Raw genomic sequence first — 13,891 nt, forward strand, 5'->3', positions numbered from 1 at the left:
GAACATTTACCTGCCAGCTCAGATCCTGGCCTCTCTGATTTCTGTGGTGGAAGATCTGGTTTCCTTTTGCGAGGTGCAGATAAGGAAATGTATCCTTCACCCCTGGCAAGGTATTCATGAGGATCAAATGAAACCAAGGCTGTGGGAACGCTTTTAAAACTACACACAGCAATGTAAATATCTGTGAGGTTTAGAAGTTTACAGATAGCAATCGGAAAGTGCCAGGGTGGTGGTCACATTGAATTTTCATGGGAGATCACTTCATGCCCTGACCATCTGAGACCAGAGAAAGCCTGAGGGCCAACCTTCCCCCTGGTCCTCTTAGGAAACCACTCCTGTTTCTCACCTGGTCTGTTCCTTTTTCAGGGCTCTCAAAGTATGATTAGGCCATAGTGAAAGCTGGTCTACTTTCAAACACCTTTCTTAACAATTACAAGTTCTGACTCTCCTTAGGTGGCTTTGTTTTTAAATCTGTGAATTTGCATTTAAACGCAGAACTGCTTGGGTCAGCATTTCCATAGACCAGCACCATTAGTGAGGGTCATCCAGTTATGTAGTGAATAAAAAACCTTGGCTCCTGATGCCAGGAGGCTGAGGTTTCCCTGTACTGAGCCTCCACAGGTGGTGGGGGTGGCTGGGAGAGAGGAGGAGATGGAGAAGGGAGAAGTCAAAGGAGCACAGTCCAAAATAGAAGTGCCTTTTGCCTTCAAGACTTATCAGTCACATGGAAGAGGAGACTTATTCTCAAGAAAGAATAGGGAAATTTACAAATAAAAAACTGAAGACATTTCAGAAGTACTGAAGAAGTGTTTGGAGAGCCAAAAAAAAAAAAATAATCCGAGTAATTCCTGGTTTGGGGTCATGAATGCTTTGCTTCAAGCAGAACCAAGCTCAAATGGGAATATTCCTACTCCTTATAACCTAAGCTGGTTTTGGTGTAAGGGTGCTTGGATTCTAAAGGTCCTGGCTGCAGTGACCAGTTCTCACATACCCCAGCCAAATCCTTCAAAGCTTCTCCTCATACTGGAGCAGTTCAAAGTACTTGGGAGAAAACAATTACAGTCTTAACCCCGAATTATCTATAACCTTATCATAATTCCCTTATCTTTTTGAAATGGGTTTTAAACCAGAATAACCATTTCTAATTATTGGAAACATTTTAAATAACTTTTAGTAACAATCTTTGAGTCATAAAAAGGAAAGGACATACCTAAATCTTTCAAAGGAACATCTTTGATCTTTTCCTAGGTGGGTGATTCACTGTTTTCCATCCTATTCTGGGATAAAGGTGTCCACATGTGTCTCCACATTCTCCCCCACCCCACCCCCACAATAGGCTACTTGGGAATAATGGAAGAATTTAAGTTAAAGGCAACCCAACACCCCAGCTAACACTCATTACGAATCATCTGGAAACTGTTTAAGGAAAAAAAAAAAAGCCACGGGATTCTGGGAGTTAAATTCTTCTCTGTGCCTCCCAAATGTCTCACTGCAGTGTGGTAATCACCTCTGTGTTGTGTCATACACTGATTCATTCCTAGTGCCTATTAAAGGGCTGGCCTGTTCAGGTGACTGACCCTGCTAAGGAATCAGACCCATTTGAAGTTGTGTCTGGAAATACCAGGCTTGCATTCTTGCATTTTCTTTTAAGATTCATTTATTTATTTGAGAGAGAGAGAGAACATGCATGAAGAGGAGGGCAGAGGGAGTGGGAGAGAGAATCTCAAGCAGCCTCCACACTGATCATAGAGCCTTATGCAGGCATTGACACAGGGCTGGATCTCATGACCCTGAGATCATGATCTGAGCTGAAACCAGGAGTCAGACACTTAACCCACTGAGCCATCCAGGCACCGCACATGCCTGCATTTAATTAACGTGCTTGCTTAAGTGAGCAAATAACAGTTGGAATTTCAGCAGAGAATTAGTTGTGTGTGTGTGTGTGTGTGTGTGTGTGTGTGAGAAATGGATCAGATATACTCAGCTACAACCTAGAGTGAGGAGAATGTTCCAAGAAAAAAAAAAATTACTTTTTCTGGACTTCGACCATCCCTAGAATAGCACAGGCACTTCATTCCAGGGAAGAGACCAGGGATCTTTGGTCTGAGGAAGACAGGGACTCTGAATTCATCTCCCTTCCCCCAGCCAGAATTCTACTTTGTCCTTCTCTTTCCCCAGAAAAATGTTTGCAAGTCTTTTATTACCAAATCAAATGCCACTCCCTCCCTGAGGGGAGAGACAGAATGTTGAGGATTGAATTAGATCAGTTTTGAGAAAAGGAGGAAAGAAACATGACCTAGTGAATGAGTCAGGACTTTGGGCTAAAATCTGAGTGAAATTTACAGATTCCAGTAAACCAAATCCCTAAAAGGAGATATAGCCAGAGTCCCATAGATACATAGTTTCTAAAATGTAGAAACTGGGTTGCAAATTGTACAAGTCTGAACCCAGAGGACAAAGTTTGTAAGGCAATGGAAAATAGCATAGGCATTCCAAGAACAATATATTGCTTCTGTGTTTAAAAGGTAAGGAAGTGAAACCTGAAAAGTATGGGAAAGCCTGGGCGAAGGCCTGCAGAGACACAGGACAGCACTCTAGGGCCTGTGCACTTGAGAGCCTGTTGCCTCGGGTTTATACGTATGCAAGCTCTACCATAGAGTGCTGTGCCATGGGCAAATTCTTACCCTTGGTGCCTAAATTTCCCCACCTGCCAAGTGAGAAATGAGTAATTGCCACCTCATGGTATTCTTAGGAAGAGTGGAAGGGTTGCCAGCAACAGTGCCTTGCACAGCATGAATACAGTATCTTGTTATTTTATTTTATAAAACTTGAACGATCTTAATATTTTTTGGAATAAGTAAGCAAACTTTGGGGAAAATTGATCAAATCCTCTGATTCCACAAATGATGAAACACTGTCATTGTATGACCTTTACAAATCATGTCAAATGCATTTTATTATCTACTTTTAGGGTCATCCTGAAATGGCTTTTTAATGTACACAAATCTTGACCTGCGCTATGATTCTTGAATGCAGGAACTTGTGTCTTCACCTTGTGTGACTTTAACAGTGTTAGGCACAAGTAACAGAACTTAATAATCTATGAGGGGTTTTGTTTTGTTTTGTTTTGTTTTTTTAAATAAAGAATTTCAAACTTATCCCAGTGGCAGCCATTTAGACAGTTAACAAGGGGAGGGAAGGCCCTGGAAGAAACTTTGGCCTAGGCAACAAGTCCTGATGATCTCAGTCAGGAGGGAGGCGTGTTTCCTGAAAAAGTCTGAAGGAAGGGACAGCAAGGATCATGGCCCATACCTTTCAGCTGCTCCTCTCCATCCACCTGCAGCAGACTCTGCTACACGTACTAATTCTAGAGATGTGGAGCCCCTGTCCTTGTGCCCTCACTGCCTCCTGAAGAAACACAGTAACTACCTTACAACCCAATCCAAGCCCTGAAGGGAGGCCCTAAAAGGCCCCCAAGCTCAGAACTCAGACTCAAAGCCTGCACCAGGAGGTGAGATTTATTCTTGCCATTAACCAAACGGGAAGGGAGCGGCCAGAACAACCCAAAGAGCACACAGGGAGGGAAGATCCCAGCACTTCGGACAATGACTGATTGTCTTGGGGTGGCATGGGATGGACAATGAGAGGAAAAACCAAGTCCAAAGATCCTAATTCTGAGGGGATGAAGAGGCTTGGCCTGTATGGACAGATAGTGTGTTTTGATGGCAAGGCAAGGCTTTTCTTTGAGATACATAGACTTGGAAACAGAAGGAGGCTGGGGATACCTGCCAGGAGGCATGGAGCAGGACGCAATTCCCTGTCCACCCTGCAGGCTCTCCCTCATGGAGAGGATCACTTATGGAGACTGCTGCAAGGAGAGACTGTGATTCTGTGAAACAGCTAGATAGGGCTGGTGACTCACCTTTGGCATCCCTGAGGTTTGTATGCCAAGGTTCCAAGAGGATCTGAAGGCCAAGTGGACACAGCAGGAGCAGGGTTTATACCATCTTGCCTATCCAATGCCAAGTCTAAGAGGGCAACCACCAGATGGGAGAACCCTGAAGGGGGCTGTGGGCCATGTAGCCAGCAGTTAAAACAGAGGAAAGCAGAAGGAGGCTAAGCCAAAATGTCCCTCCTCCCAAGAGCAGTGCCCACATCCTGTCCAGCCTAGATCTATCCTTAAGACTTAAGATGTTCAAAGTAAAAGGAAACAGGGTGTGTGGCCAACTGGGTTGTCAGATACAATACAAAACACCCAGTTAAATTTGAACTTCAGATAAACAAGGAATTATTGTTAATGCATGAGACATACACTAAAAAATTGTTTATCTGCAATTCAGACATAACTGGGCATCTTGGTTTTGTTGGCTTGCTTCACTTTGCCAAATCAGGCAATCCAAGCGATGCGCCAACATGGTAAGCGAATCTGAACATTTTTGAAGATGGAATTAAACAAGTAGTGGCAGCTTCTACACTGAGTCTTCAAGGCCAGGCTCCAGAGTTTAGTTATTGATCCGAGATGACCATACCTTCTCCATGCACTGAGCCTCTCTTTCTTCTGGGAGCTGTGGGACAAAAAGAGAAAATAAACATTTGACACAGGCTGGTTTGATTGGCCAGCCAAAGCAATAAGCAGTGACAGCTTAGGGATTTCACACAGCTGGTCTTATAGGATGTGAATACAGGGATGCCGGCATTTGGGGAAAAGGAGGGGATAGAGTAGAGTAGGTCGAGGGGAGGGGATCAGACTGTTTTGCCTGTACTATGTCTCATGAAACTTAGCATCTTTGAGTGGCTGTGTGTATACACTGCTAACAATATTTCTTACTGTAGTTGGGGTCGAAAATATTTGGAAACCACTGACAAGAGGTTGGTGCTTGCAGGACATTATGAAAACTGTTGGATCAACAGGCAGAATGAGTTTGCTTCACACTCATAGGGGAGGGTGAGCTTTGCCTTGATTTAGAACAATCACTTTCTGGAACCACCTTCCCTTTTCACGGAATCTGCAGTCCCTTGCCTATATGGATGGCCAATGCTTCATTTAAAGTGGAGTTCCTAGTTTTGTCATTTTGTTCATTTTGCTGCAGTCGCTTACTAGAAACATACACTGGGATCCAGAATTGTTGCACCCAATTTTAGCAATAAATAGACTAATTAAACATACCATATAAATATAACAAATAATGTGGAACTAAATGCACCGTCCAAATGGCCTTTAAAAGTTTTTTTATTTCCTCCTCTAAAAGGAAGGTTTTTCAACTTTAAAATCGTTGGAGCTTACGTGGCTTAATTCCTCAGAACTATCCCAAATGGTTTTGTAAGAGTCACTATTTCTCTCACGCAGTGAACATATGATGCTTTTACTGAGGAAGAGGCAGAAAAAAATGTTTACCATCTCACTTTGTACTTTAAGAGATGTCTATAACATTAGCTCTTGATTCAGAAATTATAAATAAAGCTGTTTTATCTTCCAATGTTAATGAAACACAGTGTCCTGTGATGTTTTCATCTTTATTGTTCCAGGGATTTCATTTTTATTTTGCACTTATTTTTTGTAAGAAATATCTTATTAATCCTAAGCCTAAATATTTACTCTCCCACACCAATTGCTCTGATCTCCAGCATTTCTGCAGATTTTGCTTTTATGCATGGATGAAATGGGTTTGCTGTGTTTTTTTTTTTTTTTTAAGTGAACAATACCAGATATACCTGGATCTGAAATTAATCCCAACACACAGGAACACCATAATTTTGAAAGGCATATGGAGGCTTGATGCCTCAATGTCCTTTGCTGTAAAATGGGCATAGTAAAAGTACCTACTTTGTAGAGCTGTGGTGGGATTTCTATGAGAGAATGAATATGAAGTCTGGTGTGGCAGAGACAATGCTCTATGACTCACCAAATTCCGTTTCTGTTTCCTCTTCATGAAGAATGAGACACATTTTCAACCTCTCTTGTATTGGTTTGGGGCCATGTGACTGGGCTCTGGCATGACTACTCAGCCTGGCTACCACGGGGGACAGCTGTTCCAAGTCACGTGGCTATAAGACATGGGAGGGTGTCCTACCACACACAGGACTTTATGTGAACAAAAAACCAAACTTTATTTGTGAAGATTTGAGGGTTTGTTACTACAACATTGCCTGGCCTATCCTGACTAATACACTTGACATATATATGTAGTAAACAGTTAATGAATTTTAGTATTTAACTTAAATCTATGAACAGTATGAAACAATTTCTTGCATATATGTTACAGAAAGAAAAAAATCTAGACAAAGAACAGTGTGTAGTGTTCTGCATTTTGTGTAATAAGAAGGGGAAATTAAACTGTATATTTGACCCTTGAACAACAGAGTTTGAACTGTGTGGGTCCACTTATACAGTACAGTACTGTACAGTACAGTACTGTACTGTAAATGTATTTTCTTAATTACCTTTCCTCCAGCTTTCTTTATTATAAGAACACAGTATATAATACTTACTATAGTAAGGTACTAGTAATTAAGTGTTAAGGGAGTCAAAAGTTGCACATGGATTTTCGACTGCATGGGAAGTTGGTACCCCTAACCCTCATGTTCTTCAAGAGTCAACTCTAGCTCCGTATTTGCTGATTTTTGCAAAAAGAAATACAGTAAAGGAGAAACCAGGAACCAATGAAAATGAAACAGTGGAGAGGATGCTCAATGGGAGAGGGCTTCTTTGATTAAATATGTTGATACAATGTTCATTTTTGAACCATGTATTTTATATACTCAAAAAAAAAAAGTTAATCATAAAAGGCATTAAACCTGGACCTTAAACAAATGACCTCACTCTATATAAAATTAGTTACTAAACCAACAATGAAAGACAATGTTATTCTGGTAACTACTCTGAGTATACCTACATTAATAGTATTGGGAACCAAGAATTTCCAATATCAAGGGAAAAATAAAATATAAAAAGTATTTTAAGAAAAATACTGTTTAATAAAACCAAAAACAATATGAACTTCTGCTAGTTCATATATATATATGTATATATTTAAGTATATATGTGTATGTATATATATACATACACATTATTCCCAGTTGTGTTCCTGAAGAACCTAGAAGAAATGACACCCTAGATCTAGTAACAGTGGGTACCACTAGCCCCCATACCTTGCAACTCCTGATGTAACAAGTGATTCAGGCACGAATGAACAATGAGTACTAAAACCAGTGCAAAATTGGGCAATAGGCTAGTCCTCCGGGGGCAAACTAACATTCCTCAGCATTACTAGTTTCAAAGAGAAAGATGTTCCTTTTGGTATTGAATCCAGTATTTGCCCATTCCCCATGGATGGGTCTGGTCCTGTCTGCCGGCCTGCCTCTCAGGACCCACTTGCCCTGATGAGGTCCCAGTGATGGTTGTAAAGCTCCAGGCTCCATCTTGTCACCTCTCCTCCTACAATAACAGGTATCTCTGCCTCTGGCAAGGCTGTCATTACACTGGAAAGCTCTATAGAAGCTCCCATACCCAAGTCAAACACAGTGGGACCCACAGAATCCTGCCTTTCCCGGGGGCTGCCCAGAGGCCCTGGTAACACAATCTGGAAGTACAGGCACATTTACACACTGTGGGCTTTTTGCCAGAGAAGAGCTCCACCCACATGAAACGGTGCCCGGAGCACCTCCAGAGATGCCCCACATGACCAAGTGGGGCTGTGTACGAAACCACGGTCAGCTTGGCAACAAACTGTGTTGCATTCATTTTCCCTTTTTTGCTGCTTTAATTCTTTTCTCCCACCTTTTTTGCAGTCATAGGATTGCACCTGTCATCAAACATTAGCATGTGAACTTTCCCTCAGTCTCCATGGGAGTTTCGCAGTCACTTTGTCAACTAAGGCATTACCCTCTGCATCACTACTAGTGGAAAAACCCGACGTGTGAACATTCTTCTGAGATGCCTCTGCAGTATTCCTGGTGAAAAAAAAAAGTTTAAACCTAATTGAGAGTCTCCAGATCTAACTTCCATTTTAAGGACAATACAGGCTTGAAAACAAGTGTTAAAGAGCACCATCCAGATACAATCAGACAGATGAAGAATGTGTGACTTTCTGTGAGTTATTTGGTCTGGATTCTTGAAAAATCAGCCTCATAGGTCAAAACCGAACAGAAGTTAAGGTGGAGAAAATTTTCCAGATTAACCTCCAGATGGAATCCTTAAACCTTGACTAGATCATAGCGGAATTGCATAGAAATCTCTAGGAGACAATGGGGGAAATTTAAGCATGGCTTGGATATGAGTTACGATTGTAGAATGATTGTTAATTTGCTTAGACGTGATAGTGGCAGTGGGGTTATTTAGGAGGTTGCCCTTGTTTTGAGGAGATTCGTGCTGAAGTATTTAGAGATTATAAGGTCAGATTAATAACTTGTTTTCAAAACTGGTGTATTTGGGTATGTTGGGAGGGGGGAGAGAAGGAAAAAAAAGAAGTATGGTAAAACATTAACAACCACTGAATCTAGATGGAAGGCGTTTGTGGTTCTAGTCTTTTAACATTTTTAAGTGTTTTTAAATTGTCACACCAAAAGGTAATGACAATTTAAATACCAAATAACAAAATTTGGTACCAAATAACAACAATTTAAATACCAAAAAACAAAAACAACAAACAAACCCTAGATAAAATCCAGGATATGTTTGTAACTGAAGAAATGCTTTAAGCTATATTTTATTTTCCTCAGTTTCAAATTCAAAATTTGGTACCAAATAACAACAATTTAAATACCAAAAAACAAAAACAACAAACAAACCCTAGATAAAATCCAGGATATGTTTGTAACTGAAGAAATGCTTTAAGCTATGTTTTATTTTCCTCAGTTTCAAATAAGCAGCTAATACTAATACAGGGACGAATTCATCTACCTCCGAAGGGATGTTCACCACTAAACTGCTGTGCTTTCAAAAGCTTTTCACCTCGGGGCGCCTGGGTGGCTCAGTGGGTTGAGCCTCTGCCTTCGGCTTGAGTCATGATCCCAGGGTCCTGGGATCGAGCCCCGTGTCGGGCTCTCTGCTGGGCAGGAAGCCTGTTTCCCCCTCTCTCTCTGCCTGCTTCTCTGCCTACTTGTGATCTCTGTCAAAGAAAGGAAGGAAGGAAGGAAGCAAGCAAGCAAGCTTTTCACCTCCTGCATATTTCTAGCAGTGTGTCCCGGGTAGAAAAATATTCAATGCCAATCCTGTACACAAGTTCTTGGCAGAATAGTCAGCAAGTAATACGGAGAGCTGCCTCCTTCAAAAGGCTGCATTTATCAGGCAAATTGTGAGTGCTGAGGAGCCAGGGCACCGTGGAGAAATGCTCCTTTAGAGGTATAGTTTGATCCCGCAGAAGCAGCAATCTCCCCACATATTGCTAAACCTGTATGGGATGCAGACCAGAGTGGCCACTTTCTCCCCAGCCATACTGGCAACAGATGGACACTGATTAACCATTTAATATGCTGAAGCACATTTATTTCAGGCTGCCACTGTTAGCACCACCTCTCAACTCACAGAGAAAACTCTTCCCAAACTTTTTTTAGTTAGTGGGACCATTTTATTTGTTAAGGCAAACAGTTTTCCATTATCACCACTCTCCCACACAGAACCTGCCCTTCATTTCCAAGATGCCTCTGGACAGAGGGGTTCCTGGTCTGCTCTCACCATTCCGCTTGGCCCAGGTCAGCCCATCTCCAGGGCTTCAATCCACACAATACAGTCTCAGGAAAGGGCTCCCCTCGTGTTATATTCATGCACATTACACTGGCTCGGCCATCCTCTGATGCCTAAAGGAGCCCTCCACAAGTTGGATGGTCCCGCTCTGTCCAGGAAGGACCCCTGTCATACCCACGGAATTCTCATACTACACCAGTGTTAAGATTTTATTTACTTATTTGAGAGAGACAGAGAGAACCCAGAGGGAGAGGGAGAAGCAGACTCCCCACTAAGCAGGGAGCCTGATTCAGGACTTGAACCCAGGACCCTGGTATCATGACCTGAGCTGAAGGCAGATGCTTAACTGACTGAACCACCCAAGTGCCTGCATTCTTTCCATCTTTAACAGTAGAACTCCTCAGTGAAGGCTAACTTGGGGGCACTGCATGAAGTTTCTGTTGCGTAGCAAGCAACCCCAAATCTCAGTGACTTCCCCCCAAAAAGCCGTTTATTTTTCTTGCAGTTAAATAGAGGCAGCTCTGCTTCAGGCCATGAACAGATTTAGGGGGGCTCTGCTTGTCTTGAGCTCTGGACCCCTAGCTCTCTGGAGCAGGCTCTTCTCATGGAGGGTGGCAGCTGTGCCAGTGGGGTGGGGAGGAACATGAGAGGCCACTTAAGGCCTCAGCTCAGAACTGACACATTGTCATTTCTGTCCACATTCCCCTGGTCGGAGCAGAACATCAGTGGGGTAGGGAAGTACTCCCCGCCTTGGGGAACCTCGCCAAGGGCAGAGAGGGGAGAAACAAGGGAAGGTGCATGACACCTTCAGTCTCAGCCTCTCTTGTAGCTTGATGTGTGCCTGAAACTCAGTTCTAGCCCAAGGGGAGCAATGTGTGCAATGTCTATGCCTTGCACTTGGAGGCACTGGGCGTGCCAGGACTTTCCCCTGCCCATCGGCCAAGAACATGGTGGGCTGCAGCCATCCCCGGGCACAGAGGAAGATGGCACAGCTGTCCCCCCAGTCCTACCTCTGGACTGTGGACTGTTTACATTGGTGGATTTTTGCATCCCCTTTCTCGCTTCTGAGAACCCTAGCTAGCTAGCACAGCGCTCATTCATTCACTCGACGAGGATTTACTGAGTGTCTTCTTTGCGGCAGCCATTGCTCTAGGTCTGGGAGGAAGGTTGGTCTGTCTGCATCTTGGCCATGGAGGTGGTCACACAAACCCACACACATGATAAAACTGCACAGAACTAAATCACACACACACACACACACACACACACACGAATACAAGTAAAACTGAGGACCTCCGTACAAGATCTTGGTGTTGTACCAATATCGACATCCTAGTAGTGATACTACATTCGAGTTTTGCAAGAAGTCATTGCTCCGGAGACACTAGGTAAAAGGATCTCTGTGTTCTTGCAACTGCTTGTGACTCTAAGGATCGCAAGATAAGAAGTTAGAAGCAAAAACATTTGGACTCTGGTCTCTTTGCGCTTACAGTCTCAAATGGTGTCAAGAGAAAATCCGGAGAGACTTACTTGATATGAGTATTTTATTGAGCCAGAAAACAAGCTACTGGTGAACAGGAAGACTTCAACCGAAAGTGGTTATAGCTGGCTCCCAGCAACTGACAGAGCATGAGGAAATTGCGATTGATTACTAGGAACTGATAGTCCTTCTAGGGTAGAAAAGCAACAGAAGTTTAAGTGTATGTACACTATAGATTATGCTGACATGAAGAAAGCTTAATTTTTTTATGACTTTTCTTCTTTTTTAAGATTTTTAAAAATATTTTATTTATTTATTTGAAAGACAGAGATCACAAGTAGGCAGAGAGGCAGACAAAGAAAGAGGAGGAAGCAGGCTTCCCACTGAGCAGAGAGCCCATTGCAGGGCTCGATCCCAGGACCCTGAGATCATGACCTGAGCCAAAGACAGAGGCTTTAACCCACTTTAACCCACTGAGCCACCCAGGCGCCCCGAAAGCTTAATTTTGATTATGGTCAGAATCAGCATTATCAAAAAATCCCGACAGTTTTAGGTTTCAGTTACATGACTAAGAGTGCTTGGGCTAGGGGTATATTCAAACTGTGGCCTCTACCTTGGTCTTTCCTTAACCATGGGAATCGGAAGATTCAAAAAATCAAAAAGTTGGGGTGCCTGGGTGGCCCCTTTGGTTCAGCATCCGACTCTTAATTTCAGCTTAAGTCATGATCCCAGGGTGATGAGATCAAGCCCCACAGTAGGCTCTGCACTAGGCGTGAAGTTTGCTTGAGATTCTCTCTCTCCCCCTCACCACTCCCCACCCAAGCACACTCACTGTTACTCTCTAAAAACAAAACAAAAAAAAAAAAAAAAGAAAGGAAGAAAAGAAAAATAAGTGGAAAAAGTCCCAGATGACAACTTCTGCCTGGCAACAGCCCAGCTCCAACCATCCAGATGACAGCAGCGTCCTGAATTCTGCAGAGCCATTACATAAAAGGAACTCAGGACAGAGCTGCCAGGCAGGAATGCTCACTTTGGACTGGGAAGCGAGAGAGATTTAAAGTTCTTTGTTCCTTAAATAGGGTGTCCATATAACATCCCCTACATGGAGACACCTGTGAAAATAATCACAGGGAGCAGGCTGTGTAAACAGATCGGTCGGTTTTACAAACATTGTGTCATTGACTCTTCATGTTCCCACAGCCTAACTTCCTCTAACCAACAGAGACTGCTGCCTTTGTCAGCCCAGACTAGCCTAAGAAGAAGGAACCAGTAAACGCCAAATCTCAGTTGAGTTGATGTGCTTAAAGGGTTATTTCTTGCTCATACAAAGTCTAATATAGTGTCGGTGGCCCTGTTCCTTCTTCTTGTCAACTCATTTTGAGCATGAAGTTACCAGGTCATGGGAATGGGGGAAAAGAGAGCTGGAGGATTACAGAAATTTTGGGGGGCCACACCAGGAAGTAGTTTACATCATACCACCCACCCTTCCTTGACCAGAACCCAGTCACAACATCACCCCTACTTGCAAAGGAGACTGGGAAAAGCCATCCTCCTACGAGCCCAGGAAGAGGCACTCCTTCACGCATGTGCGATTACAGACTGGGAGAGGACACTCAGCCTCCTTACACAGCTCACGACCCCCTGTGCCGTTCACAGAGAAACCGCTGAAGATGCCGGACAGCCGTTCAGTACAGCCTAGAGCCTCAAACCCACTTCACTTTCTCTCTGGGGCTTTCAGTTTGTGATGTACTGGCATTCATCTCCAAGAACACTGTTTCCTCCAAAATCTGCAGGCAGGAGACCCAAGGACTAGCTCTGATGCTGTGGTTGAAGTCTGTAGCCCAAAGCTGAAAGAATTCCTCTTGGCTCAGAGGACGTCCGTCTGTCTGGTGTACGCATGCCTTCAATTAATTGGAGGAGGACCACCCCCATTATGGAGGGCAATCTGCTTTAGTCCACCAATTTAAATGTTAATCTCTCATCCAGAAACACCCTCACAGAAACATCCAGAAGGATGTTTGACTGCATACCTGGGCACCATGGGTAGTGAAAGTGACACACGAATTTCTGCACATCCTCTAAGGCCAGCTCTTAATACTTTATGTTTCTTGTCTAAAGTGGAGGAAAGGGGACAAAGGGTCATGGCTGGGTCCAAATCCCTAATCTTACTCTGAACTCCAGTCTCATTTTTTAAAATATTTATTTTTAAATCAGAGAGAGAGAGAGAGAAAATGCAGGACTCCATCCCAGGACCCTGGGATCATGACCTGAGCTAAAGGCAGAGGCTTAACTGGCTGAGCCACCCAGGTGTCCGCTCCAGTATCATTTGTAAAATGTGAATAAGAATGTTTACCTTGAGTAATTCTGTAACAATAAGATGTTGTGTCTGTGAGACACCTAGACCTATGACTGACGCCTAAAGGATGGCAATCATTAAGATTTCAACTTGAAAAGAAAGTCCACTAAACATTTTAGGATTCTTTTCACAGCTGCTTCTCACTTGTAGGCGACTCTTGACCTTTTTCCATTTTCCCTCTGAGGTTTAGCCGAGTCTCAGCAGGAAGCTCCCTGCTCTCCTGCGGTGTCACTATCCCCTGGTATTCAAGTGACCATAACTCAGCTGTGTCCTACTTTTCCATGAGCCATCACTAAAGACCCATATAATGTCACATGTTTGAACAACTTACGTAGGCATTCCAGAGAAAATCCAAAGGGGACAGAGAAGTGAG

At 43.2% G+C, this 13,891-nt stretch overlaps 1 protein-coding gene across 8 annotated transcripts in view; it reads right to left on the bottom strand.

Moving 5' to 3' along the window:
- Positions 1-13,891, bottom strand: part of ZFP62 (ZFP62 zinc finger protein) — a 48,788-nt gene that overhangs the window by 1,237 nt on the left and 33,660 nt on the right. For 2 of the 8 annotated variants that reach the window (XM_032335207.1, XM_032335206.1), the window contains 2 exons: positions 4,530-4,565; positions 4-3,408 (listed from right to left, as the gene is read on the bottom strand). The gene's annotated coding sequence lies outside the window, so the exon portion shown is untranslated. Of the gene's footprint in view, positions 1-3; positions 4,566-5,903; positions 6,046-7,788; positions 7,951-13,891 lie in introns of those variants that run through there. The other 6 variants (XM_032335204.1, XM_032335205.1, XM_032335210.1 and 3 more) reach the window with 4 other exon arrangements.

This window comes from Mustela erminea, chromosome 3, assembly GCF_009829155.1.
Source record: "Mustela erminea isolate mMusErm1 chromosome 3, mMusErm1.Pri, whole genome shotgun sequence".
NCBI lineage: Eukaryota > Metazoa > Chordata > Mammalia > Carnivora > Mustelidae > Mustela > Mustela erminea.